Consider the following 7012-nt stretch of genomic DNA (forward strand, 5'->3'; position numbering starts at 1 on the left):
ATTTATTAAATTATATTTTAATACTGTTAGTGCTAATTTTGACTGATTTAATTTTTTATTATGTGTAATATAATTAATAATCAATAAATGTTACTTAGAAGCTAGTGCTGGTTTTTAATTATAGCAAATTTATAAATAAAAATTCGAGTCTGCTCCTGTGGCTCGGACCCACTGTCTCTGGGCTACTAGTCTGAGATTTTACGGACTACGCTATTTCGATTTTTTAATTATTTCCGCAATATGTCTTTAAAAGCTGAGTGAATATTTTAAAAATCAATAGTATTTAATATAAGAAAGTCTTTCTTTGATTAAGATGCCCTACTTTAAAAATAAGCCCTAGTGTGATTTTTCAAGATGTTTGTATTATAAGCCTTACTAGAAATGTTATTTAAATATGCAGCACTAAACCAAATTTTGACCAATAGAAGAGCGCAAAAAACAATTATCTCTTCTCAGAAGCCAAAAATTCACGTCAAAAGCAATAAAATCGCGCCGTCGCCGTCGCAGTGGGAACGCTCGTTACCGAGCGTTCCCACTGCGACGGCGCCGACACGATTTTATTGCTTTTGACGTGAATTTTTGACTTCTGAGAAGTGATAATTGTTTTTGCGCCCTCCTATTGACCAAAATTTGGTTTGAATACACTTTGACCAATGCTCACATATCAGTAGTTCATAGTTATAGCTGTAATGATAGCTATCATATTTTTAAAACATAGTGTAATATCGAAATGCAGACAAACTATGGAGGAATATGTGAGATACGATGTTTGTCTGTACTTATTCTTCAGCTTATAAAACTATAAATAGTTTTAGAACTTTAAGTTTGGGTTTGAACAGCAAACGTTTCGCAACTGTCAAATTGAGTTTCATAGATATTTTAGAGAAGTATATTTGCGACTGTAGCTAATACTGTAGAAATATATATCTAATGGTAAAATGTATTTGGACTTCACTGGTGAAAATATAACTTCACCGAAAAATAAATATTCCCCGTAACATATATCGCATGTATAAAATATTAATTGGACAACCTAATATAGGCACTTCTGTACTAAATATTTTATTTAAGAACTTATTTTTGTAACCTTATATAGACTTATATCCAAATAAGAAATATCATATTCGTACTCGCACTAAGCAGAGTTACGCCGAATCGACCGAGACGATTATTAGAGGACCGATAAAAGCATCCGCTTTCGACTTTGCCCGCCTAAGTATTTTTATAATAGCATTTATACTATGTATTTTTCACATAAAAAAAAAAAAATAATCGCCACCGGGTGGACTCGAACCACCAACCTTTCGGTTAACAGCCGAACGCGCTAGCCATTGCGCCACGGAGGCTTGCGACTGCAGTGAACAAATCACACATTGCGAATGACTGGTGTCTGATTTTTTAATAGTTGATTATTAAAATTGTTTTTACGATCTTAACGATTATTTAGCTCTTTCTGTAAAATAATAGTAAATTATGCTTAATGATAAATAAAATTGCTAGTGGTAAAAGGTACTTTAGAAAGTAAACACAATTGATATAACCAGAGAATAATGTAGAACCCTTTTATAGACAATTGTGTGTACTAAATATATATCTCGTAGTCATAACAATGGTCATTGTAATGTCAACTACGAGATAAATAAAGCATACATTTGTCCTAAATGAGTTTAAGAAAATTATTAAATGCAAAGAAATATAAGATCTTTAAAATAAATAAAACATGTTTGACAAATTTAAAGATTTTCCTTGGAGGATACAATTACGAGTATATGTCGCGTTTGGGGTTTTACAAATAAATTTATATTACAATCACTTCAGGTTATTCCAAAGTGTTATAAAAAATTGTTAAATTTGCCTTTCAATGTTTACACGAAAGATTTTGCCTATAGCTATTCTACTAGCCACCATTGCGGCCCTTAGACCAATACTTAATAAAAAGGGCGCGCTAACAATCAAAAATAAAATTGTAATCCATAAACAATTTATTACAACCATTTTAAAATATGATTCACCGGTGTGGAGTAACACTAGTATTACTATTTTTTTCTTAATTATTAGTCATTCAAAATAGATATACAAATAATTTATAGTACGCATTTTTATACTCGTCTTAAAAAATGCATGTTAGCCTTTTAATACCAGCAATTAAAAAACACTCATTTTTATACTAAAAAAATATAATAAAAATATTTCGCGAAACCAGAATAACCCACTAATCTACCATAAAAATAAATTTTAATTTAAACACAAGCACAAAATACCAAAGCACATATTGCTTTAGAGGCTAAATACAAAATATCAATGCTTTCAGAAATGTATTTGAATTATCATTTAATTTAATATTTTTTTCCATATTTTTTCTTTTTCTTTCACTTGAACTGCGAAAGTTTTTCTTAGCTTTTTTCTTCAATTATAACTACTAACGTTATATTTAATTAAAGTCAAAAATGAATTAGAAACATAAAAATGGTTATAAACCAGTAATATGTATAATATATATACATATATAGTTAATATGTTTAGAAAATTATGTATATTATTGAAATTAACGTTTTAAAAATAAATAAATAAAAAAAGCTTTCATTGCAATGGTAAAATACTTAGATGTCCTATTCTAAGCATATCATCAAAATATTGATGTAAATCCTTGTGGAATTTGATATTAATAGCTTAACGCCCGAGGACTCGTATATGAGTCATGAAAGAACATTGTTTAGTGGCCTTGAACTCATGCATGAGTCCTGCGTCATGCATTTTATTTATTAAAAAAATACTGAGATAGCATTAAGTTTGCCTCTATATATTTCTATGTACTGTCAAATAAAAAATAAATTATATTTTACTGCAAATTTTTGTAAAAAGAGTTTTTGGGGCACGTGAATTTTTTTATGAAATGTATGAACCATAATTATTTATTTCATATAAAAATAAAACTTTATGTTACACTTCTTTAACAAAAATAAATATCAGGGCCAAACTGTATGGCAAGGTAAGCATAAAACCAATCCAATCAAAATAAATAAATTAACAAAGATTTTCAATCTAAAAATTTTTTTTTAAATTTCCTCACCATTTGGAAAACCGCAATAATTCACAGATTAAGAAACCAGGGAGAAAAAGCTACAATTCGGATAAATTATCCCCGTATTAGTTTATTAAAAACTAATTAAAAAAAATAATATTATTGCACTTAAAAGAATCTCTGAGAAATAAAATGATGAATAAATAAATATTAATTTTTTATTCCTAATATTTTGTGTAAATTGAAAATGGTTGCAATGGGGATAAACCAGTTATTTATAATTTAATAATATGTATGTTTAAATGCTTCTATACATTTTTGTATAAACAATTTAAAAAAAGATCAGTTTATAATATAATATAATTTGCACTCACCAAATTTTTCGGCGTCCTTTTTCTGCTTACAACTGTCACGGACACATTCTTTTTTAGCACTACACATAAACCACACTATATCACTATTTATATTTATTTTTATTATATACACTATTTTTTTATCTATTTTAATATTTTTTGATACGTATAAAAACACTCATCAATATGAAGAGGAATTTCACAACTTCTGCACAGAACAAACACGACACTTTTTTCTCACATATTTCTCCGCACTTTTTATTATTATTATCTGATGATTTTCAGCTTATCCGAAAGCTTTTATGGTGAATTGACAACACGGGAACAACAAGGCGTGGTAAAAACTGATCAAATGTCTTCGGAATCGATAGATTTCACTGAATTCTGCATCCTTACTCAAAAGCAAATCTTTGAATTTAATTTTACCGTTACGATTCAAATTTTGATAGACACTGAACGAATAAAACAATGCGCATTGAAATAAAAACCATAACAACCTCTTTTGTTTATTCAATTGTTTTTCAAAATATTATCAACACCTCATATATTTATTAAATTCTGTTATACATTGAGGCTTGTATATTGTAAGGTCGGTCATTCTGTTTTTTCCCCGTTTCTATCATCTGGCTGTTATAAAAAGTAGATATAATTTTAAAATCTCTTTTCTTATTTGTTTTCCAAATTTAGATAAGCGTTATACCTTTTTTGTCATGTTTCATCTGTAGGGGCTATAATTTTATATTTTTGAGATTCTGGCAGACGTTTCCGAATTGTTCCACAAAGTCCTGTTTTCCGTAGAAATAAATCTTTTGCGAGTAAAACGCTATTAAAAAATTATCAACATAAACACGGTGCCACTTTTAGTACTTTTATTGCCATGTTTAATAATCTTCCTGCATTTCCTTGTAAGCCAAAATACTGCCTAGTAAAAAACACTTCCACTAGTAACTTTATCCATTACTATCACTTCGACTCCGACTTGTCATAATAAAAGTTTAACTAAACTGGCAACAAGCGGAGCTGCGTCAATAGAACGAAAGAAAGCATAAAGGAATTATGCAGCCGCTTCTCTCTATAGCCATCCGATCTGATCCAGCCAAGCGATCACCTGTATCCCATGAGTTAAGCACGATCTTAGATACGACTTAAAGACTGAAAAACTGCAATACAATGGCGAGAAATAAATGTTAAAAACATTAAAAATTTTATTAAGTAAATTATCACAAATTTAATATAGCTCCGTCACATGGTATATTTATACGTTGGCTCAAATAGAAACGTTTCGTCACCGTTCGCATGCAAATGTGTTTGCACCTTGGCGACGACGGTTTTCGACGTTTCGCCCTGTGTGTGTACAAAACGGTGCATTTGTGACGTACGACTCGGTCTGCTTTGAATTTTAAATCGAAGTTTCCCCCAGTATACTGCCTGCTGTGGATGAACCGAAAAAATGGTGAAAAAAATAAATAAAAACACACGCCTAGAGGGACAGCAAGACCCTTTGTTCGCGGCTGGTTATGACGTAAAGGAAAACGCGGTTAAACACATTCGGTTTACCTTGGTTCGATTCGCTGGTTTAAATTAATCTCGGATGCGCACTTTAAGCTTTTTGTGAGGAAAATTTGAGTTCCAGAAATGCGAGATGTACCATAAAAATGTTTTAAAAGCAATACAATTTTTTTCTATTAATGTCTATAAAGTCGGTGACTAATACCTGAAAGACATGAGTTCGATTCCCATATGGACTCAATAATGTTTATAACGATCTGCTCGACGCAATACATTTTTCCGATATTTATAAATATAAATTTTATCGATTATCTTATAATATTTATTTTCAGATTTTCCTAATTTCAAAGATAAATATAGTGATGAATATTAAAAATTAAATCAAGATAGATCGTGCATACGATCATAGTTTATAATTAATAAAAATAGTCAATGATTTACAGATGTTGATTTCAGTCTGGTGTGCCATTTCCAACTTAGTAGTTGCTGATTGTGTTTACCTCGTTGAAAAAATTAAATAACCAAATCTTTAGAAAATGTAAGTAATAAGGCGTTTAAAAATCTAGGAATTATCTTCATTAATTTTAGTAATCTTTAACTCAGTTAACAGGATTTAAAAATGTCGCCGGATATTTGATGTTGGTACTCGATTTTTTCACGGGTCACTCTGTGCGTGTATTTATTTTAATTTCGCAAAAGTTAATTTGCGGGTAAACGCACACGTAAGGCCTCTTGTTGGTTTACGTGTATTTTTTCCGGTAATTTTCAACGTGTCAAAAGAAAGTGGTTCGTGCGCCCTGGGCGACTCAAATTTGTTTTTGAACATAGACCCACATTAAATTTTTCCGCAAAATATGATTTTTCGCCGAATTCATGCGAGAATACTGTTAACGTTGTAATAAAATTATGTTTTTTTTTTGCCTTATTTTTTTCTTCGTGAAGACTCTCTATGAAACGTGAACGTTTTAAAATCTATAAGTATATGTGTCCATGTAATTTATTTTAATAACATTTTGTCGTGTGCGCCTTTTCATGTGCGTTTTATAAAATGTTGTTTTCGTATTTCTCAACGACATTATATTGAGACTTATTTTCTTTAATGTTTGCAAGAAAAAAAAAACAAAGTCGTATCTATTCTTTTCGTTAAATAAAATTTATGTAGGGTGGAAAATATTACTTGAAATTACAATTATTAATTATAAATTATATACATTTTAAAAGTTTTGAAATGTAAGTGTAGATGACAAAAAGGGTTTTTACGCAGGTTAGACGCATTGTATATTGCGCATAATTTACGCACAAAGGGTTTGTTTTTTCTGGTGTTTACGAGTGATTAACAGATCTTCTAGAATCTAGATAGTTAATAGTTACAAATTACATGACGCACATTTTTAATCATAAGCATGTATTACGCAGCAATATAATGCCATAGAGGTTTCAAAATAATTTCGTTGATAACATTGACGCCATGACGCTTAATTAACTATTTCTAAAATTTATTACAAACCTTTAGCTTGAAGTTGAAATCGCAAGGTCCCGTCCCAGGAGCGTTTCTGGGCCCCATTTCTCGATTGGGCCCCCTCGCACCGATTAAGCGCTCGCTACTCGGTTTCGTACTTTAATATGGAAAGCCAATTTTGCTCCGTCCGAGGGTCACACATAAACGCAATAAGTTCGCAGCAATTGACCCTCTGAAAACATTATGAGCTGAGGGTTAATTAACTCGGAATTATACGCCCGCCTTTCACCTTGTGCTCTCCCACGGCCCGCTTTTCCCAGCCCTGATTTACATTTATTTGCCCCGTTGGCGTTGAAAGAATTCCAAAGGTCATATGCTTTAGTTATTTGAAGACATGATACACAGAAAATATACTGTCTGAAAGGATCTTCCCTTCCTCTGTGTTCTGAATGAATTGACACTACACATATCTTTGCGCATAAATGGCATTTACAAACGTGTTTAAATTATTTAATTAAAAAAAAATATTATGCATCATCCCTAACATACTATACGGTACTAAAAATAAATATATATCAATAAAACTCGTGTGTTTATTTAACTTAAAAAATTGTATCCAGTGTAAGTAACATTCTAAATATGAAATAGTACTTGTTTTTGGATTTAAAA

At 30.7% G+C, this 7012-nt stretch overlaps 1 non-coding gene across 1 annotated transcript; it reads right to left on the reverse strand.

Moving 5' to 3' along the window:
* Positions 1 to 1273: 1273 nt before the first annotated feature.
* Positions 1274 to 1346, reverse strand: TRNAN-GUU (transfer RNA asparagine (anticodon GUU)). Its single transcript has one exon. It is a non-coding gene; the product is annotated as a tRNA-Asn (tRNA).
* Between the last annotated feature and the right edge of the window lie 5666 nt (positions 1347 to 7012).

Source organism: Plectrocnemia conspersa, unplaced genomic scaffold (genome assembly GCF_051122295.1).
Source record: "Plectrocnemia conspersa isolate PC_06_02 unplaced genomic scaffold, ASM5112229v1 ptg000008l, whole genome shotgun sequence".
Classification (NCBI taxonomy): Eukaryota; Metazoa; Arthropoda; class Insecta; order Trichoptera; family Polycentropodidae; genus Plectrocnemia; species Plectrocnemia conspersa.